A 27236-nucleotide genomic window follows, 5' to 3' on the forward strand; every position below is an offset into this window, starting at 1 on the left:
AAATAAAAAGCCTGAGGATGGGATTTTGCCACTTACGGGACTTCAGTCCTGTCTCTTCGCTGCACGTGACAATCTGCCCTGCCTGCTAGACCTGATTAGGTCAGACTTGGAAGTTACAAATGAATGGAGGACGCCCCTTTCCCGGCCACCTCGTGCTCCTGCCGTTTTCACCCACCTTCTGCCCTGGATTCCTTTCCCTTCTCTAGATTCAAGGCCATCGAGAGTTGATTAAGGTCCCAGTGAAGACAACGCGGGAAGAAGCAGGCAGTCACTCTGGGCTGGCGGAAATAATTGACCAGGACTTTGCATGTGGGCACAGGCTCTCTCTGGGATCTCCAACTTGTACGGTTCTCCACCCTGCGCCACTGGACCAGCCTAAAAGTTCTTTTCTTAGTCATGCCACATGTCATAAAAACTGAACAAAGGGGTAAGATATTGGGGAAAATACCCCTTTGTTGCCTCCCAGCACCCCCTTCCTCATCTGGCCAAAATGTCACCTTTACCTGCCAATATTGGTCAGTCAGACACCTGAGTGGGAATTTAAGTAAGAAATTCAGAGCCTTCTGGCTAAACCAGTGAAGTCTAAAGAAGTCACAGACTCAAAAGACAGGTAAGTTTTCCGCCATGCCAGCCGAGTAGGCAACATGGGAGGTGGCCACTCGAGTGAATGTGCCTCAGCTATGCCAGACTAGACAATGCCTTGAACACCAACATCCCAGGGGGCATGACAGGTCCTTGGTACATACATAGTTAGTCTTAAAAATGAACTTTCCCAGCCAGGCAGTGGTGGCTCATACCTGTAATCCCAGCATTTTGGGAGGTGAAGGCAGGAGGATCACTTCAGGCCAGGAGTTGACAAGCCTGGGCAACACAGAGAGACCTTGTCTCTACAAAGAAAAATTAAAAATTATAAAATTATAAATTATTTTATAAAAGGATTAAGTTTTCCACAGCCAGTTACATGAAATGCTTAACCTTACCTGTTTCCTTTCCCTTCTTAAAATTCAAGTGCCTTTTGGAAAATGACTACCTTATCTAAGTCTTTCTCACTTTAGTGTGAAATAATTTGTTAGATAACTTTCCAATATGATTGCCAGCCAAGAACAGGCCCCAACAGGACAAGGCAGAGGACAAGGAGATCGACTCCAAGCAGGGAAACAATGACAGTGAGGTCATCCTACAGGACCTGCTGCCTGGGACGCCCCAGTGGTGCTCTCAGTGGACACTCACGCCATCACTGGTCCTTGCTCCGCCGCTGGGAGCCTGTCTCCACTGTCACCTCCATGAGTTCTCTATGTCACCTCTTCAGGAGCCCACCGTCTGAATGGGAGAACCTGGCAGAACTGGTTCCACTCCCTGTCCCCACTTCCAGAAGACATGTGGTTAGAAGATTCATGTGCACCCCGTGGGAAACAGGGCCCGACACCCCGCAGATCTCCGCGTTTCCTCCAAAGAGACAGGCTGCCCAGTGTGGCTGCAAATCACAGCAAATGTCCCCTAGAGTAGGTAAAACTGGAGAAGATATTAGAGTCGTTGGGCCTCAGGCATATTCAATCTTTCTACATGGGTGGGCGAGATGACTCATGCCTATAATCCCAGCACTTCAGGAGGCTGAGGCAGGAGGATCTCTTAAGCCCAGGGCAACATACAAAACATGAAAACATTAGCTGGGCATGGTGGCACATACCTGTAGTCCCAGCTACTTCAGAGGCTGAGATCAGTTGAGCCCGGGAGGTCAAGGCTGCAGTGAGCTGTGATCGCACACTGCAGTCACTCCAGCCTGGGTGACAGAGCGAGGCCCTGCCTAAAAGAAATAAATAAATCCGTCTTTTAACATGTTAGTTCATTTAATTTGCACAGCTCTGGGGAGAGTTCCTTGCCTCCAGCTTTACGGATTTCCAAGACTAAAGAGATGGAGTAACTTGCTCAAGGTCCCACAGTTAAAAGGCCACGAACAGAGATTCCAGGGTGTAGCAGGTGGCTCCAAAGCCCGTGCTCCTCCCAGCCAGCCTCCCCGGCATCTGACATGCCCACAGGTGAGGCAGGCTGAGGAGTGGTCTGGGCGTCAGGTGTTTGTCCATAGAGGAGGGTCTTGGAGAAGGTGTCTTAGTGGGCGATGGTTGCCATAAGAAACTACCACAGCCTGGGTGGCTGCCACAGAACTTATTTTCTCACATGCCTGGAGCTTTGCCGAGATCAAGGTGTTGGCAGGATTAATTTTTTCTGAGGCCTCTCTCCTTGACTGGCAGAGGGCCGTCTTCTCCCTGTGTCTTTCCTCTGCACATGTCTGCATCCTAGTTCCCTTTTCTTACAAGGACATCCACCATATTGGATCAGGACCCACCCTAATGACCTCATTAACATAATTGCCTCTTTATTTTTTTATTTATTTATTTATTTTGAGACGGAGTCTTCCTCTGCCGCCCAGGCTGGAGTGCAGTGGCGCAATCTCGGCTCACTGCAAGCTCCGCCTCCCAGGTTCACGCCATTCTCCTGCCTCAGCCTCCTGAGTAGCTGGGACTACAGGCGCCTGCCACCGCGCCTGGCTAATTTTTTGTATTTTTAGTAGAGACAGGGTTTCACAGTGGTCTCGATCTCCTGACCTTGTGATCCGCCCGCCTCGGCCTCCCAAAGTGCTGGGATTACAAGCATGAGCCACCACGCCCGGCCTATAGTTGCCTCTTTAAAGGCCTCATCTCCAAATACTGTCTTATTCTGAAGTACGAAGGGGTTAGGATTTGTTTCAGTTTTTTTTTTTTGAGACAGAATCTCACTCTGTCACCCAGGCTGGAGTTCGGTGGCGCAACCACAGCTCACTGTAGCCTCCAACTCCTGTGCTCAAGCAATCCTCCTGCCTCAGCCTCCTGAGTAGCTGGGACTACAGGCATCCACCACCGTGCCCAGCTAATTTCTTTTATTGTGGACATGGGGTCTCACTGTGTTGCCCAAGCTGGTCTTGAACTCCTGGCCTCAAGCAATCCTCCCACCTCTCAAAGTGCTGGGATGACCGATGTGAGCCACCACACCAAGACTTTAACATAGGAATCAGGAGCAGCTGGAGGACAATTCATCCCAAAACAGGAGGGACACCAGTCAGGGAATTATTTCTCACAGGAGATGACAGGGAGGGCAGTGACGAGGCCCAAACAGATAAGCGCTGTTCCCCCACTTCCCAAGTCTGGTGAATGATGCCCCACCTGCCTTCACCTTCATCCGGACTGCTGCCGGTTTGGTCTTTATTTTCAGCCTCGTTAAACCCAAGGCAAAGGTATCATTCTTTGATTCTCAATATAACTTCTCTGTTCCAGGTTAAATTATCCTTCAATCAATGGTGTTTTTGCCTATTTTGCACAGCAAGATTCCGTGTAGCTCTGGCCTCTAACTGCCAGACCTATGCTGGGACACCCACGCACTGAAGGCATGCTGTCAACCGAATTGCATCCTCCCTAAACTCATATGTGGACACCCTAACTCCCAAAGTGATGGTGTTTGGAGAAGGGGCCTTTGGGAGATAATCGGGTTTAGATTTGAAGCTCGTGGTGGAAGAGAAGGTAGAGAGCTTGCCCTTGCCATCTTTTCTCCTACAAGGACACAGCCAGAAGGCAGCCGTCTACCAGCTGGAGAGAGAGCCCTCACCAGAAACTGACCGTGCTGGCAACCTCATCTTTCACTTCCGGCCTCCAGAACTCTGAGAAAATGAATTTCCGTTGTGTAAGCCACCAGTCCAGGATATTTTGTTATGAAATGACTATGACAGGGAGGGGAGCTGTTCCGCGCCTGCTGCCTCAGCCTACATGGCTGTCCCTGCACCCACCTCCTCATCTTTCTATCTTCTTGTCTCTTTCCTTCCCCTATCTCTCCTATGAATTAGCTCCTTAGGGCTACCGTAACAAAAGTACCACACCTGTGGCAGCTTAAAACAAGAGAACTAACCTGGTGAAACCCTGTCTCTACCAAAAATACAAAAATAATAATAATAATAAAATTAGCTGGGCGTGGTGGCGGGCACCTGTAGTCCCAGCTACTCGGGAGGCTGAAACAGGAGAATGGCGTGAACCCGGGAGGTGGAGCTTGTAGTGAGCCGAGATTGCGCCACCGCACTCCAGCCTGGGCGACAGAGCAAAACGCCTCTAAAACAACAAACAAAAAACCAACAACAACAACAACAAAAAACAAACAAGAGAAACTTGCTGTCTCACAGTTTTGGAGACCAAAAGTCCAAAATCAATGTGTTCTCTGATCTCTGAAGGCTCTGGGGGGAATCCCTCCCTTGCCTCTTCCCACTTGTGGTGCTTCCTGGCATTTCTTGGCTGTGACAGCATCACTCCCATCTCTGCCTCCAAGTTCACACAGCTTTCTTCCCTCTGTTTCAAATCTTCTCCTTTCTCTTGCAAAAATACCTACTACTCATTGGACTCAGGGCCCACCTTAAATCCAGGATGATCTCATCTTGAGACCTGTAACTAGATCATATCTGCAAAAATCCCATTTCCAAAAATAAGGTCACATTGGCAAGTACCGGGGTAAGGACTTGGAGCTATCTTTTCGGGGACACTTTTCTACCCTCCACACCCACATACCTTCTCCCCACCACACCTCATCTTCCTGCCTCCACATCCTGGAGCTCACCCTGCTGTCCCGTCCTCTGCCTCCAGGCTTTGACCCAGGGCTGGACGGGAGCTGGAGCAGGGGGCCCAGGCATTGCATCTGGACTCCACAACAAGACGCTCAGTACCTACGAGTCCAACTTTCAGTCTCCAAGTGTGAGCATACACAGCAATCTCACAAAGAACCTTCTCACTGGGAAGGAAATGGCTTACACATTAACATGAGTGCGCTTAGACAAAGAATAGCTGGCAACGTTGCAATGCTGGAGACAAGTCCCAGCAGCCAGTTGTGCCTTGTTAGAGACTCATTGATGTTGGGTGGCCTGGATTCCATTGTCACCAATGATATGATCATATGGGCCATGTTCCAAATGCCTCTGGCTGTGTTCAGAGGATGAGAAGGGGGAGAGTTAAACAAACCCCCATGCAAAATCTGAAGGCTTTATTCATCCACCCTGGCACTGCTTTGCCCACTGAATAAAACATTCTGTACCCAGGGGCAAGCCCAGGCCCCAGCTGGTACCATTCCCAATGTCCCACAGGCCTCCAGGCCGCCCTTCAGCGCAGACTCCTCCAGAACACTGTGCTCAGGGGCCGCCAAGGTTCCAGCTCCAAGATGCAAACTCTGCCCCAATTGCCAAGGGAGTGGCTGTCTTTGCAGGGCATTGTGAGTCCTTGATCCCTGTCTTCACTAATGGCAATCCCAGGAAACCGCCTGTGGATAAAAGCCTGCTCAGCCCTGGGGAAGAAACAGGCGCAGCTGGCTCAAATTGTCCAGCTGAAGACAGAGCTCAGCCTGGAAGGGACACAGCTCAGTCACCACTGTGCCAGGCAGCTCTTCCTTTTATATAAACATTTGAGGGCGGGGCTCTCAAGCCCCGCTGCCCCCTAGTCCTACCTTTTCTCCACTGTGACTACAGAGGGTTGTTTTGTTGTTGTTGTCGTCGTTGTTTTTGTTTGTTTGCTTGTTTTTTGGTTTTTGAGGTTTTTTTGTTTGTTTGTTTGTTTGTTTTGAGGCAAAGGGATAACTAAGAGCAATGGCTGCTCTTTCCGAGGGGCGCCTGGAATCGTCTGGTGCGGGAGTTTTTCTTCATTCGGCACAATTTCAAACTTGGGAGCTTTCACAAAGGCGTGGGTGGCTGTTTTACTCCTTGAGAAAAGTCTGACGTATTTAGAGTTGCTGAGACCCGGGAGCGGTGTCTAATACTTTGGAAACTAGCAGGGGTTGCTTTATTTCCCATTCTTGATTCTACATTGAAAGCGGGGTATCTTGTTATGCAGATCCTAACACTCTGCCCCTCCCTAAATCCAAAGGAAAGGCAAGGTCGTTTCACTGGAAATGTGGTAAGCATTTAGGAGACAATGGGATTGTCCCCAGTGCGGGGCGAGGGTGGGTAAGAAACACACAGGTGGGCCGGTTAATGACGTCGGGAGCTGTGGCTTTATGGAGATTTATGTAAGCATGATGAATTGCACACAGCCATTTGTCTCTATTCCCTCCCAACCCTCCATGAAAGTGACAGGAAGGAGATAAAAAGACATTGGTTCACAAAAGCAAAGAGAACATGAAAGGAGTCACAGCAGAGAGAGGTCAACTGAATGACTGCAAGAGGAAGTCAGATCTAGCGGTGAGTAACTGAGCAGACCACAGGATGCAGAAAGCTAGCACTGCAAAGGGTGGGGCAGGAGCTGCTGGGCCGATTCACAACACAGAACCCAGAGAGTCTCGGAAGTGGAAGCGTAGGGCATTGCTCGTGGGGACGATCCCGGTGGGCTAAAAACGAGAGGATTAATTGAAAATCTGTAAAAGAAGAAGTTAGAGATTCCCTTGCCTACTTCACTCAGGACTGGGACCACCCCTCCCTCATCCAGAAGAAGACAAGTGAATGGGGGGAGTCATTGTCACTCTCTAGAGAGGACAAAGGAAAGGGAGTCCAGGCTCAGGACCCAGGTCTAGGTGAAAACAGTGGAGTGTAATAAAAATCAAGCCCTGTGGCATCCCCTTTCCTCACTTGGCTGTGAACTAGGCCAGGCTCAGGAAATTAGAGAATTCTTCTCTGGGGAAATTCATCAATCCCAGAGACAGGATTTGCAGATAATAATGTTTAAGAGTTCCTCAACAAAATAGCCAGTTTCCTTCTGGGAAGTCCTACCGAAAGAAAAACCCTTGCATGCAGAGTTTCCAATAACCTTATTTATTTGTTTATTTTTAAATTTTTGAGACAGGGTCTTGTGGTGTCACCCAGGCTGGAGTGCAGTGGGGTTACCATGGCTCGCCGCCACTTTGACTTCCCAGGCTCAAGTCATTCTCCCACCTCAGCCTCCCAAGTAGCTGGGTCTACAGGCATGTGCCATCATGCCCAGCTAATTTTTAAATTTTTTTGTAGAGACAGGGTCTTGCTTGTCTCAGGCTTGTCTCGAACTCCTGGGCTCCAGCAATCCTCCCACCTTGGCGTCCGAAAGTGCTGGGATTATAGGCATGAGCCACCACACCTGGCCTCCAATCATTTTTTTAGTCTAATCATTTTCCCTTTAAATATGAATGAACTCAGGATTAGCAGATAACTGAGGAAAGTCTTTATGAAAGAAAGAAAAAACATAATAAAGGAATGAGAGGTAATATAGAGAACAAGATACCTTTATAAAATTTGTAATTCATTTTTTAGTGGAAAAGGGAGATGTTGCATCCATAAAACAAGATCCAGGTGCCATATTAAGAGGAACACATAAAAATGATAACATGAAATTTTAAAACTTCCTCATAAAAGTTGGAAGATAAGGAGGATCTCTGATGCTAGAATCATAGAGCTTTTGCTTAAGAATTGATTACAATGTTTTTCAGATCCTGAGTTCTAGCAGAACAGCTGACGTCAACCAGTGCGAAAACCTTTACAGAAGAAGTACATCAGCATGAGAATGAGTTTCTTCATCTCCCCTTCCCATGACTTTACCCTGAATTCATCAATCAATCAATGATCCCCACACCTCAGCCCACTCCAAACCCCTTAACATCCCTAGCCCCACACTCCTCAGGGAGGTGGATGTGCAGTTTCCTCCTATCTCATTAGGCTGCCCTATAATTATTTAATTTGTTCTCTGCTGCTCCCTGGTGTCTCAGCATACTGACTTGTTGTGCATTGGGCAGATGAGTCTATTACAAGAGTCCCACCAACTACTGTAGTATTTATGACAACAGATCACCTTGGAATTTCAAAATACTGGGAAAAGTGAGAAAACTCTACATCTTCTGGAGAGAAAACCAGAGCCACATAAAGGAGCAGTGTATTAGTCCATTCTTACACTGTTAATCAAGACATACCCAAGACTGGGTAATTTATTAAAGAAAAGACATTTAATGGACTTAACAGTTCCACATGGCTGGGGAGGCCTTACAACCATGGTGGAGGGCAAAGGAGGAGCAAAGGCATATCTTACATGGTGGCAGGCAAGCGAGTGTGTGCGGGGCAACTTCCCTGTCTAAAACCATCAGATCTCATGAGACTTATTCACTATCACAAAAACAGCACAGGAAATCCTGCCGTCATGATTCAGTCACCTCCCACAACATGTGGGGATTATGGGAGCTATAATTCAAGATGACATTTGGGTGGGGACACAGCCAAACCATATCGAGCAGGAATCAGAATGGTACTGGGGTTTTCCAGAACAAGACTAGAAGCCAGAAGAGTGATGCCTTCCAAGGGATTTCCAACCTAGCATTTTTAGCCCCCAACCCACAATGCAAAAACATTTTACTTTCAATAAAAGTGTGAAAGTAAGATAAAAACATTTTCAGACATGCCAGTCTCAAAATATTAATTCAAACACCACTACTTTTTATTGATTTTATTTTCAGGAAGCTGGTGGAGGTTGTGTGTCATCAAGCGAGAAAACATACCAGGAATGAGGAGGACGTAGGACACAGGAACAGGATATCCATCAAAAACGCGAACTCCCGGGGTGACGGAGAAGATTCCTAGGTTGATAACAGCTCTATAGCTGGCCAAAGGAAACACCAGTCCATAGTGGAAAAGTTCTAGAAAAGATAAGGAAAAGAAACCTATGGTAAAGGGAGAACTGAGTAGAATATCTGATAGATTTAAACAGAAATCTCTAGGAAGATAATCACCAAGAAAAACAGGAGTCACATAGATTACCTGATGTATTGGAACGTTTTGAGAAATGTATACTCAGGCTAAGAATTTGAGGATGAGTAAATGACAGGTATAGTACACAATAGGAAATGAAAATAAGGCAACTAGAAACTCCCAGGGAAACAAAACAGTGATCATGAGAGAGAAAAAAAATAGCACACTATTGCACTAAGTTGTTTATATAATCATGATATTGTAAAAACAGAACTTTGATTTAACCAAAAATTAAACTGTAGAGAAAACTATATTGGGAGAGTGTGAAGAGGGAGTCTAAATAAAAGGAGCCAAAATTTATGTTTAATGGTGAGAAGTTAATTGAGATCTAAAACTGAAAAAATTAGGAAAGAGCAATGTAAATTTGTTGCTTCACAGTATGGACGTAAACATCAGAAGAAAGAACTAAAAGAGTTAAAATGTTTGCCAGAGGAGTGGGAATGAGGGCGAGTGGGGTGGGTGGACAAAGACTACTTTGGTTTTGTGTTGTTGTAAAATACGTTCACTTTTAAAATTGTATTAAACTATGTTCATATGTTGATAAAAAATTAAAATTAAAATGTTTGTTGGAGGTCTCTGACTTTGATAGTTAGGAAACAAGGCAATCCGCATTTTTTAAAGTACTTGTTAAATACTTGCTCACACATGGCAAGTTTTAGGCACCAGAACAGTGATTTATACTGCATCCCTCCTGAGCAGATGTGGTTTGACCACAATGAGATGTCACCTCACATGTGTCAGGAGAGCTTTTACCGAGATGAAAGATAGTAAGTGTGGCCAGGATGTGAAGAAAAGGAAATCCTTGCACGTTGTTGGTGGAAACGTAAATTAGCGCATCCGTTCTGGAAAACAGTCTGGTGGCTCCTCAAAAAACTAAAAATAGAACGACCGTGTGATCCAGCAATCTCACTTGTGGATACGGGAAATGATATCAGTGTGTCTAAGTATGTCCGAGAGATAGCTCTACTGCTATGTTCATTGAAGCGCTATTCACAATAACCAAGATAAGGAATCAACCTAAGTGTCCATCAACGAATGAATGAATAAAGAAAATGTGGTATTCAGCCTTAAAAAGATAAGGGAACCCCGCCTGTAATCCCAGCACCTTGGGAGGTGGAAGCGGGTGGATCACAAGGTCGGGAGCTCAAGACCATCCTGGTTAATACGGTGAAACCCCATCTCTACTAAAAAATACAAAAAATTAGCCGGGCGAGGTGGCGGCGCCTGTAGTCCCAGCTACTCGGGAGGCTGAGGCAGGAGAATGGCGTGAACCCGGGAGGCGGAGGTTGCAGTGAGCCGAGATCCAGCCACTGCGCTCCAGCCTGGGCCACAGAGCCAGACTCCGTCTCAAAAAAAAAAAAAAAGAAAAGAAAAAAGAAACGAAAAGGGAATCCCGTCATTTTCTGACTATATGGGTAAACCTGGAGGGCATTATGTTAACTGAAATAAACCAGGCACAAAAGACAAACACCTCAAGATCTTACTCATATGTGGAATCTTAAAAAGTCAAACTCAGAGGAGCACCAGGGACTGGATGGCGGAGGGATGCTGGGAAGATGTTTGATAAAGGATACAAAATTTTGGTGAGATAGGTGGAATAAGTTCAAGACATCTATTGTACAACATGGCGACCCCATTTAATAACAATGTACTGCATTCTTCATAATTGCTAAGAGAGTATATTTTAAGTGTTCTCACTGCAAAAAGAGAGCTAAGTATATGAGGTAATGCATGTTACTCTGATTTAGTCATTCCACAATGTATACACACTTTAAAATGTGTTGTAAATGATTGTATAAATCATTTATCATGATAAATATATACAATCTTTATTTGCAAATTGAGAATAAATAAATAAGAAAGAAAAATACGTTTTGATATACAGTATCAGTTTTGTTCAAAAAACAGCTATAGAGCACTTACTGTGTTCCTGTCACTGCAGAGGGGACTGGGGCTAGAAAGGTGAAGAAAGCTCCCTCTTTACTGCTGAAGATCCTAGAAGCTGGTGGTGCAGGCAAAGCCCTGTGGTGAGCTCAGGTCTGAGGAGGAGCCCACGGCATTGTGGGAGAAGCTCAGGGGCTGGGGAGGAACCCGCGGCATTGTGGGAGAAGCTCAGGGGCTGGGGAGGAACCCGCGGCATTGTGGGAGAAGCTCAGGGGCTGGGGAGGAACCCATGGCACTGTGGGAGAAGCTCAGGGGCTGGAGAGGAGCCCACGGCATCATGGGAGAAGCTCGGGTCTGGGGAGGAACCCACGGCATTGTGGGAGAAGCTTGGGTCTGGGGAGGAACCCACGGCATTGTGGGAGAAGCTCAGTGCTGGGAGGAGCCCACGGCATTGTGGGAGAAGCTCAGTGCTGGGAGGAGCCCACGGCATTGTGGGAGAGGATGCAGGGACAGTCTAAGGTGGTCATTTTGATTTAAGTACTTCATGTACTTTCTAAGCAACGCACATTATTAACGTTACCCTAGTGAGACATACTTTTGCTGCCTGCGTTATTTCAGATCTAAACATAATTTTTTTTATATGTAATGCTTATATAACAAAAAATACAACCTTTTTTTAAAGGTCTTTGAAAGCTGAAGGTGTTATTTGCCCCTCCAAAATTTCATTTTCAACAATACAAATTCTTTCAAATACAGAGAGAATCGTTAGACATGTGATTGCACTCTCGAGTTGAGAATAAAGGATTACATTATGACCCAAATATTTGTTAGAACCACAGCAGCTAACATGGTATGTAATATGTTCAACATATCCAGTCAAAACGACAACTCCTCTGGATTCAAAAAGAAACCAAGTGGTTGGGGGTCACCTGGAGTATTACCTGCTCAGCACATTCCTTGCAGGGCCTTGCCGCAGGGCCTAGCCTTGGCAGGAGGGCACCACACACAAGCCAGGCCCATGGAGTCCGCCCCTGGGATCAGAGGTGGAGAAGTAGCCCTCTCTTTTCCTTTGGAACACAAGCTGTACAGATGTCATGTCAGAGCGTTTTCCTCCATGTCCCCTGCAGCAGCAGGAAGCTTAGAGAATAACATTAATAATTTACGACAGGCCAGGCCCTGTACTAAGGATTTCCCCTGTATTAAATTACTTAATCTTTGCAGCAACCTTTAGAGGCAGGTTCTAATGAGATCCCCATTAAACAGATGCACAAACTGAGGCACAAAGACACAGTTCATAAGTGGTGGAACCAGATTTCCAAATCCAAGCTCTGTCGCAATACAGAGAGCAGAAGCCAGAAATGAGGACAGGCGACTTGAGTCACTTTCAGTGGACAAAGTTCTCACTGGTCCAGCGCCCTGACTGCTGCACGCATCCTGTCTAAAACATAAGCTAAGGACTCTTCTCAACTTCCTTGTTAATTGGAAGAAAATGGGTATTACTGATGTCACTGGTACCAAAAACCACAGAGACTGAGGTGCAGAATGTTGAACATCAAGTGTGAAATAGGGAATTGGGCACCCAAGGACACACTTGGGCCACCTCCCTCACTCTGGGTGAGGGCATATCTGTGTGGGACACAGCTGCTGCCAAGGATGGCAAACAGAAAAAACGAACCTGGGTTCCCAAGGGTGTCCTTTGAGATGTGAAATTAACCAGCCTCAGAGCCATCCAGCGTCTGGACTTATGCTTATATTCAATGTTTTCTTGTCATTTGGAGTTGGAGGTTTCTATTAGCTGTAGCGAAAACCATCCTGATACTCCTGTATTAGGAGCTTACACTGTATAAGGAATATATAGTTTACAGAAAACTATATATGTGTGTGTACACACACATATAGATTCATTTCAAGTCCTGAAAACTCAGTTTCTTCCTCTGAGAAAAATGGGCCCAAAATACCCATTATTAGATTGGTTATGAAAGAAAGGGATATGTGTAGTGCATGAAACAGTTCAGACTCAGTCCATAGCAAGTCATGTTACAGGTAAGAATACACTGTCATCCCTGATCCGTGTAACCCATTTAAGCTAACATAGGCGCACAATGCATTCAACCTGAGGAAAGCAAGTACTAGTGTAATATTTGGTTATGTGACAAGTTGCGGGGGTGGGGGGCATGAGGATTGAGGTCAGAAGGGTCCCCTGCTGGCACTCAACTCATTGCACCACATAGCACACCTCAACATCAAGCCCTCCCTCGAAATGATGGTTTCTATCAAGCATGAGAGAATAGTCACAAGATTTATGCCTGGAGAACTAAACAATTTATAAACTTGAGGTTTACCACGAACACACCACGTTTTCTTCCAGATGGGCTATGCAGCTAGAACCCAAATTAGGAAGGCCCAGAAAGTTGCTACTCCTAGTCCAGACCCCAGCCCAGGTGGGAATGCCTTGCAAGCAAAGTCTCTGGTGTAATTAGCAAATGTCACAAAGGGGCGGGATCTGGTTCCTTTGTATTTATTTCATCAGACAGGCTGAAATGGGAATAGGAAATGAAAAACACACTTTCAATTCAACCTCAGAGGGTCCCCTACTTTCTGGCCAAGGCACATTCCTCGGAGGAGGCTGGAGAAGAGGCACCGCTGCTCACAGTAGCCCAGTGTGTTCATCTCTGCTTTGATACGGTTCAAAAAAATAAGCAACTTCAGCTTTTGAATGGAATATTTTTTCTCTGATGATTTGGCCTGTGGGACTACGGATTCATACACGTGGCTCTAGAAAAGGCCCAGAGTTTACCCTATGGCTTCTTCTTTGGGGACTGTCCTTCCACACGCCAGGTGGCTTGGTGGGGCTGCCAGTCGCAGTCCCTCCTCTACCAGGGAGCAGATCTGGTCCCACAGTGGGCAGAACGCCCCAGGCCCGGGTCTTCAGGGATAGGTGAGCAGCTGAAGCTGAATTCTCCAGGGATCATCTGGAGAGCAGGGCTTGATACTGGTGACTCCAAGATGTATTTTGTCAGGACTGCATAGCATTTCCCAAAGCAGAAACTTTTGTTTTAAAAAATCCAACTTTCTGGCTTTTCTTGAGAATTGGAGGTTCTGACCCCAGGGAACTACATCTCTGGAATGCTGTGACTGGGCCACAGAATCTCCACTTGTCACAGTGCCCAGACACATGTCTACTTCCCGTGGAGCCCTGTGACCTGCTCGGCAGAGCGAACTGGGGAGACTGCCCTTGGCCTGGAGTCGCTGGGCAAGGAGGCTGTCCAGCAGGGCTTCCGGCCACTGCCTTTCTCCCTGCAGGAAGCAGCAGGAGAGAATGGGACAAGTTCAGAGGGTGCAGATCTCAGAACTGGGTCGGAGCAGGGCTTAGGGACTCAGCTGGACTTTGCCGCTTTCTAGTTGTGACTCTTGCTTCTCAACTTCTCCATCTGCAAAATGGCCTGAGGATAGAACCTGTGTCATGAGTTGGTGAGGGTTAGATGCAGGGACTTGTGTGATCTGTGTGCCATGCTCAATACGTATTAGCTTCCACTGTTACCACTTGAGTCCCTGAGCCATCCCCGAACTGCCCAGCTACGGAAGCCCAGACAGCTCCTTTGCTGTTTAAGCTAGTGTAGGGCCTTCTGCCACTCACAAGTTTAATAGCCATCAATACAACCTACAAATCTTTCTCTCCAAAAATTGCTGGCTGGGCACAATGGCTCACAGCTGTAATCCCTGTGCTTTGGGAGGCCGAGGCAAGAGGATCACTTGTGGCCAGGTGTTTGAGACCAGCCTGGGCAGCAGAGCAAGACCCTATCTCTACAAATAATAATAATAATATGATAAAACAAGTAGCCAAGGATGGTGGCATGTGCCTATAGTTCTAGCTGCTTGGGAGGCTAAGGTGGAAGGATCACTTGAGCCTAGGAGTTGGGGGCTGCAGTGAGCTATGATTGTGCCACCGTACTCCAGCCTGGGTGACAGTCGAGACCCTGTCTCTTTTAAAAAATGTTGTTATTACACTTCCTAGGAAGGGAGACAACTTGTAGCCACTCATTGAAAAGACCCCAGAGGGCTATGGCATCACATTCGTGGATAGGATTGGAGGTTCCAAACACCTGATAAGTCTCTGTCCCTCCTTTTCTCACGAGGGCCTGATAGATGACCCATGTGGTTTCAATTTGTTCTTACACAAGCAAGGAGCAAATACTACATTTTCTTCTCTTAAAAGCAACCTGTAAAACAAAGGTGCTGGGAGGATACAACTGAAAAGAACGTTTGCACCCCGCTGTCAGGGGTTGCGTTTCTCGGCAGGCAGCCCTGTTTTCTGCTGCAAGCGCTATTGGTTCTGTGCATCAGCAGAATCCATTTCAGGGTGCGGACTCCCGGCAAATCCTCATGGCGGACTCCCGGCAAATCCTCATGGCGTTCGGGGCTTCCTCCCACCGGGAGTGACTATGTGTACAGGAGTCCCTCCTCCCCCACGTGTGACTGAGCGCCAAAGCCCGCCGTGGGGGCATTTGCAACTTCTCAAAGGAAGTAAAGACAGCCCTTAAAAGGAACCGGTGCTTGTTCTCGGGATGTTTACAGTGAAGTAACCCCTGTGTCATTTTCCCTCGCAGGGAGGTCCTTCCTTGATTGCTAATAGTCTGTGTACTTTAGCCATGTGTGGTGCAGCCCATGGCCACGACCCGAGCAGCCAGGCCCCTCCGCCCCGCAGCTTTCTTTCAACTGCACAGAACACAGCGAGGCTGGGCCGGCCTGGCCCACCCAGGGAGCTGCCGCAGAGTTCTCATGCAGGGGACCTCCCGGCAGTCTCCCCTCTCCCTGACCAGCCCAGGCCCGCCGTTCCCCTCGGAAATGGCTCAGCAGCCCTCCTGACCTCCTGCTCAGGACGCCTTCTTGCACTTTCCACCCCAGATCGGCGGCATGGCCACCATGCACATCCTTCCCAAGCCTCTTCTAAGCAAGTGGTTCTCTCCTGAAGAGCTCAGGGGAGACCCAGGAAAGATAGTGGGCAAAGGGGTGATCACCAGAAAGAGTGGTCTTTAACCTCGCCGCCCCACCAAACGGCACTGGCCCCTCCAAGAAAGGTGCCCTGGGGAACTGAAGGTCTCTTGGAGGGACTGGAAAACACCCTGGAGGCCTGTGTGACTGCCTGGAGCTGAGGGACAAAGTTGGGAGGAAGAGGCAGGCAGGCATGGGCCAAGCCAGCGGGTCTGGCTCTAAGGACTATGGGGGATGGGATTTACATTTCACGCAGGAAATGGAAAGTGGGTGAAGGAGGAGCAAGAATGGGAGCAGGAAGGCTCCAGAGGACTTCCAGGAAGAGAATAGGGGCACGGACGAGGGTGTTGGTCCTGCCATGTTCCAGGAGCTGATCTGATCGGTGCCCTCTCGGGGCTTACATTCTACAGGGGTTGAAAAACCATAAATCAATAAAGAATACAGAAAAATTTCAAGTTGCAATAAGTTCTGTGTATTAAAAACTAGTCAGAGTGAGGGGTAAGGTGACGGCAAATGCTCCTTCTGTGGCCAAGTCCCGGCAGCATGAGTCAGTGCTTCCCAAAGTGGCCTGGTGACAAAGTCTATGGAAACACCGATTCTGGGTCTCTGACTCACCCAATCAGCAGGTGCCTGAGGGGACCGGGCAGCGTGGACACTTACCAAGTGTCCCAGGTGAGTCTTGTCATCGGATAAGTTTGGGAAACAGAGACACAAGGACCATGCTCAGACAGACCTGAAATTTAATGTAGCTCCTCCTCACTCTCCTAAGCCTCGCCTTCCTGACCTGTGAAATGGGAATCCTAACAGCGCTAGCCTCCAAGGGTTGTCATGAAGATTAAGGATAAGGAGTAGATAAGCCATTTGGCAGAGTGCCTAGCCCACAATAGGGGTGGTAAAATTTGGAGAAAGGGTTCTCTACAGCATGGCTGGTCATACTTGATTACATTTCATTAAGTTGATGAGTCTACACTAAAGACTACTACATATGTTTCACACCTTGGAGTCAAAGACTCTCTTTCTCTTGCTCCCCAAGCTAAATCAAGTGACACTGATCCCACATCTAAATAGTTCTTCAGCGGACCATGGCTCCCATCACAGTGGCTCATACTCCAGCCTAAGCCATCATCATCCCATCCTACTCTCCCTGGCCACCTCCAAGCCATCCACTCTCTAAACCACAGCCCTGCTGTTGCTTCTTGTTGGATTAAATTACTCTCTCCCTCAGTTTAACAGCTTTCCATCGCCCATCAAATAAAATCCAACATCATCCTCATGGCTCACCAAAGCTCACCTTGATCTGGCTCCAGCTTCACCACGAAAACCCTATCCCGGGAGTTCTCAGTTGCAGCTTAAACTTGACTTATTCGGGAAGCCTTTGATCTCCCTCGGATATGTTCCCATTGCAACCTTCTGTAAAACCCATCGGACTTGCAGTGAATTTTCTATTGTCTGTCTTCTCCATGAAATGGGAAGCTCCATGAAAGCTAGGGTAGGTCCTGTCCTCTTAGAGACATGGTGGTGTACTGGGATTAAATTAGATAATAAGGGAGACCTAGCATGGTAGGTAAATCATTAAGGTTGTGGTAATGCTGAGATGCAGATCCAAGTCGAGCTGTTAATTACCAGACTTCCATATGCATGGTCAGTGCTAAGAGATATCTGTATTTTTTTCATTTGTTGAGGGAGGAGTGATGGCAATTGATGCATGGTGATGATCTATAATGTCAGGCTGCATCTACAGAGACAGCAATAGAGCCAGCCTGCACCCACCACTCTTGGGTGTCAGGTGTCCTGGGTGGAGCAGTGAGGGAGAGGAGGATGTGCTCAAATTCCCACAAACAACCAACAGCAGTTTCACCACTAAGAAAAGTGGGCTATGATTACCTGCAAATCGCTCTTCTAAAAGACCACAATGGAGCAGGCTGTCACCCTGGTACTTACCTTTCGCCCTCATACTACTGCCTGGTCAATGTACTTGCTCAAAATGGGCCACTGGTATCGGGAACAAACCCCAATCACAAAGCAGTTCATGTGAATAAGCGTAGGAATCCCTGAGGATTGTGTTAAAATGCAGATTATGGTGCAGAAGGTCACAGTGGACCTCCGGCTCTGCATACACGGTTTGGGGTTGAGTGTGGGGTTTCCAGGGTTAGCCAGCTTGTGATGGAGTGGGAGGGACTGGGACTCCGGAAGACAACGAAATCCCGGAAATGGGGCTTATTTCATCTATAAAACATTTCTCCACTTCCTATCTCCAGGTCTGCACAACTGTGGGGTCAGCCACCCTCACCTCAACCAGGACTGGTCAAAACAGGCTCGCATCCTGCTCAACTTTGATCCAGTCTCCGCACCTCCTGAGATCAAAATGACGTTTCCAAACTTTATTAGCTTTCCATAGCCTTCCAGACTCTTCTGTTGTTGATTTTTACAAAGAAAATAGGCAAACAACTGGAAGAAAGGGAGCTGGTTTACATGGATAATTCTCTTCCGTTAGCTTTAAAATTGTGGTGGAATTTCTGCTTTAGCTCAAAATACCTGCTGACCTTATTCTCCAATTTCAGCGCTTGAAGCAGACCCTCTGCCATGCAATCCCCACATTTGGTGAACGTGTAGAATTGTAGGCCAAGATGTTTGTGTTTATGTCCCAAACCCAGAATAAATAAATAGCTACATGGTATTGAAATCACCTGTCAAAATACCCACTGCAGTTCTGGGCACAAAGAGAAGTCTCTTGGTGTGATTGGCTTACTTGCTTGAAGAATTCAAAGGCTGTTTATCTCATTTAGTTTTTTTTTTTTTTTTTTAAGACCTATAATTACTGCATTTTGACCCCAAGGCAGCCAATTACTTCACAAAAGCCCGCTCCAGGAAACCAGACATTAGCCTGCCTAATTAGGCTGACATCACTCACAAACTGCTCTCATCACAATGCAGATGGACCCAGCCCCAGAAGGTCCTGCCCGTCAGAGGTGACTGCGGGTGGCATTGCGTGGTGTGTTGTGTTTTGTTTTTTACTACTTACTTTTATGTGTTCCTTGAAGCCCAGTCCCTCTCCCAGAGTCGGACTCTCATCAAAAAGAAGGGGCTCCGGGACAAACGGGTCTCCTTTATTGCAGGAGGAGGAGGAAGCTGGAAAAAAGAAATAAGAAAGGAAAGCAGCCGAAGTTGTAAATTCCTTCTAACATAGGAAATCCTTCTTTGCCCTTTAGGAAAAGGGTTTGTTGTTTCAGCCGCTCAGGCCCATTTCCTCGCCCCTTTTGTCCTTGCACATCTTGGGGGTTAACTTCTGTTTGGGTTCTGTGAGGCTGAGCAAATTAACGGAGGAAAATGTCCCAAGCATGTAGAATTCCCTCCCTCTAAAGAATCAGGCACCTCCCGAAGGGGTCCTGTCAGGTGGGTTACAAAGTCATCAGACCCCTTTTACCCATGGAGAAGTGGATAGAAAGATGGCGCGTGGGGTCTGGGTGGGAAGATGGCACACGGGGTCTGGGTTAGAAGATGGCACGTGGAGTCTGGGTTGGAAGATGGTGCATGAGGTCTGGCTGCTTAGCATTCAGCCAAGCCCGAGATCGCCAGCCTGGGGGGCAAAATCTCCCTTGACCTTTAAGTCCAGGATGTTCCAGTAATTGCAAGAAGGGTCTACACGTTGAGAGGTTTTCCAGGCAGAAGGGGAATGGGTGATTCTCTTCCAGGAGGGCAGACTACAGGGATCTTCCTAACAACGTACCACAGGATGCCTTGGAAGACCAAATGATGGTGATTTGGTTTGGGTGGGTCTCAGAAAGCAGGATGTGGCCCCAGTCAGCTCAAGTCAACTTTCCGTAAGGGTCAGAATGGCCTGCGCAAGTCAGCTCTGTGAGGTCAGACCCTGCTGGTGTTAAAAAATTATTCTCACACTTGGTAAAATATAAGGAAGACTTGATTCAGGATGATTTCCATCGATGTCAAGACTATCAAATGGGGGAAAGAGATGGGGCTCAACTCCGACGCCTAGGAAGAGAGCTGGGGGTTTACAGCCGATGAGCAGAGTGAGAGGTCAGTGGATGGAAAAGCACTAAGAGAGCTGTTGCTATGCTGACTTAACAGCGTTCTTACTGAAGGCAGGCAAGGGTGATCACATGCCAAAGGTAGGGGATGAGGAATTTGAGCAGTTATCAAATTCCTTAAAGACGATCAGGCATCGAGGGTGGTGGAATTCTCGCCAAACTGACTTAGCAGGATCATTGCAACAACTGGACAAGACCAGGTCGCAGGTAGGACTCAAGGATGAGGCCTCATTGAGAAGAGGGATCAGGGAGCCCAACTAAAGTGGTCAGGGAGAGAGCCTATGTCAGTGGAAAGTTGCAAAGCAAAAGGCACAGGAAGCACCTGGACCCTGTGTTTCATGGTTTTAAAACAAGGACCAGAAACAGAATGAAGCGGCCTTGAGCCAGGAGGAGTGGGTGCCTTTGGTGTGCACGTGGCTGGGCAGGGGTGCTGCTGGCCTCAGGATGGCTCAGTGGCTCTGGCACCCTGGCCCACTAGAACACAGTGGAAGGTATGACACAGCAGGGGAGGCACATGCTTGTGGGCTCCCGAGGCCATTTTCTCTCTCTCTCTCTCTCTCTCTCTCTCTGGCTCCCTACAGATGAAAAAGTCAAGACAGACCAGGCACAGTGGCTCCTGCCTGTAATTCCAGAGCTTTGGGAGGCCAAGGCAGGCAGAGATCACTTGAGCCCAGGAGTTCGAGACCAGCCTGGGCAATATGGCGAAATCCCATCTCTACAAAAAATACAAACATTAGCTACTCGGGAGGCTAAGGTGAGAGGATCACTTGAACCTGGGAGGCAGAGGTTGCAATGAGCCATGATTGTGCCACGACACTCCAGCCTGGGTGATACAGTGAGATTCTGTCTCAAAAAAAAAAAAAAAGAGTTAAAACATTCTACGAGGACCCTCAAAGCGCTCAAGGCAGCAGCATTTGTTGCTGAACCAGCCGTGAAAAGACGGAAAAGCTTACTCAACTCTACCTTGTATGGCAGTTTGAGAATCCCAGAGGCAAGTTCCCAGAGATGTACAGAAAAAGGCAAGAGCAATGCTGCCTGTGCATTCTTGCTCAACGGTGTCTCAGAGGGATGAATAACTGTAAAATGGTGATTCCAACACTTTGAAGGACCATCTTAAAGGCAAACTACCTAAAAACATTCATGTTTCATGGTTTGGCCTTTCAGCAGATTGCCGTCTTTCTCACTAAGCTACCATTTTCTCAGGGTGAGCCCCACAGGGCTTACAAACGTGCATGTGTATGGTGTCTGTGTGTGTGTGTGTGTCTGTGTGCGTGTGTGTGTAAGAAAGAGAATTTTTTAAAAGAGGTAACTGTGACTCTAGACGTAGCAAATGAACTTGTGCCAAATATTTTTATTTAATTCATTCAAGAACGAGGAAGATGTTAGAATGGTTCAAAGGAGAATCCAAAGAACAGAGACGTACATAAACCACAGATGCAAATAGCTCCTTCCACAGTGCAGGAGGGAAATCCAGTTATCTTTTTGGTCTGTTCCACAGTCTTTCACAATTTCCCCTCCTTTGCAGTAAACACACACACACACACAGGCATGGGCACACTCTCCCACCTCCATGCCTTTGTTCATGTTGGTGACTTTTGAACAAAATCACTCTCTCTTCTCTTCTCTGCAAGTCCAAACATGACTTGCCGGACCCCCTCCTAACAAATCAGCATCTCTAAGGGTGGGACCCAGTGCTCTGTATTTCTGACGTGCTTCCCCAGGTGCATCTCCAATGCGCAGGCTTTGGAAACTCCAAGTGCAGAACGCAAGTTCAGCCCCTCGGGGTTCAGGAAAGGGAGACTTTCACCCGCACCGGAGTTATGAGGAGATGCTTCCTACAGGAGGCGGGTTCCAGATAGGAGCTTGAATCACAGGCAGGATTTGAAGAAGAGAGGCGAAGGCATTTTAGGAAGTGGGAAGCCACGGAGGGAAGGGCAGGGGAGTCAGAATCAGCCTGGGGAACCCAGGCTTCCACCCCGAGCATGCAGGAGGAAGGGAACATTGAGCGAGTGCAGCAGACGCAGGCCACAGAGGACCAAAGGGTGGACAGGAGGGTTAGACCCAGGCCAGAGGTAGTGCACATTTTTTAAAGCAGGGGATTAAAATGAGAACAGCAATGATTTTTAAAAGGCTTATGGGGACATCATATACAACAGAGGATCTGCTCCCTGAGGACAGGCAGGCATGAAAACATACTTGACTCCTGAACATGCCCCTTCAATTCAGTCTGGGCCTTGTGACTTACAGAAGGCAGGTTAAGGAGGGCGACGCTCATTCACAGAGCAAGAAGCGGCCATTTCCTGAAGCGGAACCGCGGAGAGACTGAATACACAAACAAGCAGTGCTCAGACCGAACGAAAAGAGAGCTCTGATCCGCCATCTGCAGCAACCAGACCAGGAAACCGAGCCATGACCTACAGGAGCCAGCCCAGAAAGCCCGCGACAGTCTACACGTCAGACCACTATCTCTGGCAACTGGTCCAAGAGGCCGAAGGATAACCTCTGGAACAACTAGCCCAAAAAGCTCAGGACTTGACTCATAACTGACAACTTCCCTAATTTTTGTCCCCACTCCCCACTTAGGAGCAGACCGAGAAAGCCAAATATCCTCCTGAGCCAATCCCACAGGACGCCCCACTTCCGGTCAGCCCAGCTCAGCTTCCCAGGCCGGCAGCCTCCTACCAGGACACACCTGAAACCCTCGCTTGTTTCCCCTTGAAGCTTTCCCACTCCTCTGCCTGCCTTTGAGTCTCTGCCAAACACAAGCAATGGCAAGCGCTGAAGAAATAGCCTTGGCTTGTTCTCTTTGGGTGGTCTTCATTTCCACACCACAAACGGTCATCTGCATCTCAGCCCAGCCAGCACAACGTGTTTACATCCACAGACCTCCTAATTTCAACGTTCAAGGTTATTTTTACCATTAATTTAATGTGCTTCATCACAGGTGGAAAATTAGAATGGACATTTCTCATGTCTATGGACCATATATCCCGTACATAAACAAGGTAATTCCATCAGGCAGCAGTGGTCAGTGGGAAAAAAAAGTGAGAGCTTAGAAGAAGACATGGGTTCTAGACCCAATTCTGCACCAACTGTGTGTTTCTAGATCAATGTCTGACTTTCAGGGCATTTGTTTCCTGTTCTGTGAGACATAGACATTGCAACTGATAATGACTAAGGTTCCCTGCAGTTCTAGCCATCTGTGATTTTATAAAGCATAAAGCTCTTATCCCAGCACTTCCTCACTACTCTCAGAAATCAGAAAGTTCCTATAAACATGAATTTTTAAGGTATCACCATCCTTCATAGACCAGGTCTTCACTAAGTTCTCTCATTTATTTTTTGTCCCAAATGTTTCAGAATTGAATAGGGAAATGGATGAAAACTTCTGTTTAACAGGCTCTAGAAGTTTACCAAGTACCCACTCTGAATTCACAGCACTGACTTATTTGGTGGCTACAAAGAGATTGATGACTTGCTTTGTGCCTTGAGGATCTTACACACTAATTGGAGGAATATAAAAGCTGCACTTGTAAATCTAACAAAAAAAAAAATGCAGATTCTGAAACACGGATCTGGACAAGAAGTAAAACTGGTGAGTGGAGGAGGGAGAGAAATCACCGAATTACTGTCTTGGGGAAGGTGGAATTTGAGCTAGATCTGGAGGACAGTACTATTTGGACAGGTGGAGAAGAAAAAGAGAACAGAGGTCATTCGAGGGAGGTGTGAGTCGGGAAAGAATAGGATGCATTCAGAACACCACAGTAGCCTCATCAGACTGAGTTCCATGAAGCCAGAGAAGTAAATACAACAGGAATCGTGACTTTAGGTTGAAATGCACAGAGCTGCAAATACCAAGCTGAAAGTTTTAACTTTTCTAATCATTGCTTGGCACTATTTCAGTTTTCCATTCATCCTTCTGTTGCTATTTTACTTAAATGTGTGGTAAAACTGACTCATCTTTGGAGCTGAAAGAAAACATATAGTAAGTGAGAGGAAGTATTTGACAACATTTGCCTCTTTTGTGTGCGTGACCCTATTTACCTCTAGTACTGCTTTGTTTTTAATTGTGGTAAATATCCATAACATAAATTTACCTTTTTAACAATTTTTAATGGCACAGTTTAGTGATATTAAGCTCATTCACATCTTTGTACAACCATGACCAGCAGTCATCTCCAGGATTTTTTATCATCCCAAACTGAAACTGTCCCCATTTGACATAAGCTCCCCATTCCCCCGTCCCCAGGCCCTGCTCATCACTGCTCTGCTTTTGGCTGCTGCAAACGTGACTATTCTAGGGACCTCGGTTAAGCAGAATCATGGAATATGGAAGCTTTCACGTCCAGCCTGTCTCTTTAGCATGTCTTCCAGGGTCCTCTATGCTGCAGCGTGTGTCAGAATTTCATTCTGTTTTCAGATTGAATGATGTTCCATTGTATGCACACGCTACATTTTGTTCATCCACTGACGGACATTTAGGTTGTTTTCCCCTTTGGTTATTGTGAATAATGCTGCTATGGGTGTACAAATATCGGTTGGAGTTCCTGCTTTCGATTTTCTGGAGCATATACCCACACATAAAATTGCAGGATCACCATCACAAAGATCCTTATGCTACCTCTTTATAGCCACACTTGTCTCTCCCCATTTTCCTGCCACCACCACCTTAACCCTCGGAAACCACAACTTGTTCTTCATCTCCACGATTTTGTCATTGTAAAATTATTGCCAGGTGCAGTGGCTTGCACCTGCAATCTCAAGCTACTTGGAAGGCTGAAGTGGGAGGATCACTTGAGCTCAGGAGTTTGAGACCAGACTGGGCAACATAGCCAGACCCCATCTCTACAAAAATGCATTTTTATTTAGTATAAAGTAAAAATAGAGTCTCAGCTACTTAGGAAGCTGAGGCAAGAGTATCCCTTGAGCCCAGAGGTTTGAAGCTACAGTGAGGTGTGATTGTGCTACTGCACTCCAGCCTGGGCAACAGACAAGACCCTGTCTCTAAATAAAATCAAATCCTGCAGGCCAGGCAGGGTGGCTCATGCCTGTAATCCCAGCACTTTGGGAGACCGAGGCAGGCAGATCATTTGAGGTCAGGAGTTTGAGACCAGCCTGGCCAACATGGCAAAACCCCATTTCTACTAAAAATACAAAAAATTAGCTGGGCGTCGTGGCTCATGCCTGTAATCCCAGCTACTCGGGAGGGTGAGGCACAAGAATTGCTTGAATCTAGGAGGCTGACGTTGCAGTGAGCCGAGATTGCGCCACTGTACTCTAGCCTGGGCAACAGAGTGAAACTGTGTCTGAAAAATAAATAAATAAAATCATGCAGTATGAAACTTTTTGAGGTTGTCTTTTGCACTCAGCGTGATTCCTGAGAGATCCATCCCAGTTGCTGTGTGCTTTGATGGTGCTTTTTTCTTGCTGAGAAGTAGTCCATGGTGAGGATATCCCACAGTTCGTTTAGCCATTCATTCACTAAACAACATTTGGGTCGCTTTACCATTTGGGGTTGTTACAAATGAAGCTAATTTAAACATCCCTGTGCATGAGTTTCTGTGGACATAAATTTTAATTTCTCTGGGATAAATGCCCAGGAGTGCAGTCATTGGGCCATATGGCATGTTTAGCTTTACAAGAAACTGCAAAACAATTTTCCAGAATGTTTATCCTATTTTACACTCCCACCAGCAACATGAGAGAGATCCACTTTCTCTACATCATCACCAATAGCTGATACTGTCACCTTTTTTAAATGTTAGCTTCCCTAATAGGTGAGTAGTGACATCACATCGTGATTTTTTCAGAAGGGTTTATCTTTGCTACACATCAGTTCACCTACTTTGCATTTCTTCCTCTTAGTCCCACTTTTAATAAAGAAAACTCTTTCCACATTGTCTTCTCTTTCCTCACTTGATGATTCCTCGTGCGAATAAGAGAATTATAGGAATGAGGAAACGTGTCCTGTTTTTCTCTCGCATGATATTGTCCTAAGAAGCCTCAGTTATCACGTGCTCTTACCAGTGAGCAGAAACCGTAGAAAGCGGCTGGCCGGAGGACTGGCAGGGGCGGGGCTGTTCTTTGTGCTTGTTTATATTCATTTTCCAGTCACAGCTCAAGTTGTGTCACTTTCTGCTGCTCAGGGAGACGAGGGCAATGTAAATGTGCTCGCTGTTGTTTAAGCCTCCTGGACAGTAAAAACACAGGCGGCCGCACTGCCTTTCCCCAAATAACGTCAGAAACCCCTTTGAGGGCTCGTTGAACAAGATTTACACATTCTAAAGAGTTTTGAAGTTAGAAGGGGTCCTAGGCGAGGCCCTCGGTACACATGAATGATGCGCCTACTGTGTGCCTTGCTCCAGCACCCTCACCCAGTGCTGGGCTACAGATCTGCGTAGGGATAAGTTGCAGCTCCTCCTTCCCGCGCTCTGCCGAGTGTTCCAGAGAGGTGTGGGCTGAGGGCTCCTGCTGAGGTGAGACAAGCCACTGTTGGGGGTCTGGAGGATCCCACGGCTTACTCACTGCCCAGGAGCTGAGGAACTCAGTCATCGACTCACCCAGAGCCTCTCCGGCCTGCCCGAGGCTGAGAATCACGGCCAGAGGAAAACAGAAATTCCCAGATCCCACCCAAAGGACCCGGATCAGAATCTCTAGAGCAAGGACGCAGGAAGCTGTGTTTAGAACAAGCTGTTCATAGGTGTTACGAGCTGAATTGTGTGCCCATTTCCCCCATTCATATGTTCAAACCTCCCCCCGTGTGATGGTATCAGGAGGTGAGGCCTTTGGGCAGTAATTAGGTTTAGAAGGGGGCATGTGGGTGGGGGTCTCATGATGGGATTAGTGCCCTTATAAGTAAAGACACCAGACACAGACAACACAGAGATGACCACGCGAGCACAGAGCCAGAAGGCGGCTGTCTGCAAGCGAAGGAAATGGACCTCAGGAGAGTTCAAACCTGCTGACACCTTGATCTCAGACTTCCAGCCTGCAGAACCCACACAGTGAGAAGACAGCCATGTGCAGACCAAGTGGCAGGCCCCCACCAGGTACCAAATCAGCCAGCGCTTTGATCTTGGACTTCCAGCCCCCGGAACTGTGGGAAGTAAATTCCTGTTGTTTAAGCCACCCTGTTACGGCAGCCTGAGCTAACATATTGACTAATACAATACGACTCTCTCAGGATTATCCCAGTTGAGAACTGTGCGTCCAGCCCTCCCATTACAGGTGAAGGAACCAAACACAGCAAGGTTAAAAACTTCATCCTATGTCCCCACACTAGTTAATGACCTAGGTTCTCTAACTACCAGACCATCCCATTACACCAACTCAAAGTAGATAAGCAGTTTTCATCTGAATGCCAGCTCTAGCTGATGGTGGTGGCTGCCAAGAGGACTGTGTCAGGAAGGATTCTGAGGACAAGTCCAGGCTCAGCTGACCTTAGCACCATGGCTGGCCATCAGAACCGAGGACTAAGAAGCACTATGGTATTGGCAGGAAAACTGGCACAGAGGATCCAGCTACCCAGGTTGAATAACGTGACAAGTGTCATGAGGATC

At 47.2% G+C, this 27236-nt stretch overlaps 1 long non-coding RNA gene across 1 annotated transcript; it reads right to left on the minus strand.

Moving 5' to 3' along the window:
- Window positions 1–1782: 1782 nt before the first annotated feature.
- On the minus strand, window positions 1783–19440 carry LOC116269979. Its single transcript, XR_004177773.1, has 3 exons — window positions 19359–19440; window positions 18654–18760; window positions 1783–1804 (listed from the first exon to the last, which is right to left on the minus strand). It is a non-coding gene; the product is annotated as an uncharacterized LOC116269979 (long non-coding RNA).
- Between the last annotated feature and the right edge of the window lie 7796 nt (window positions 19441–27236).

Source organism: Papio anubis, chromosome 13, assembly GCF_008728515.1.
Source record: "Papio anubis isolate 15944 chromosome 13, Panubis1.0, whole genome shotgun sequence".
Taxonomy (NCBI): Eukaryota; Metazoa; Chordata; class Mammalia; order Primates; family Cercopithecidae; genus Papio; species Papio anubis.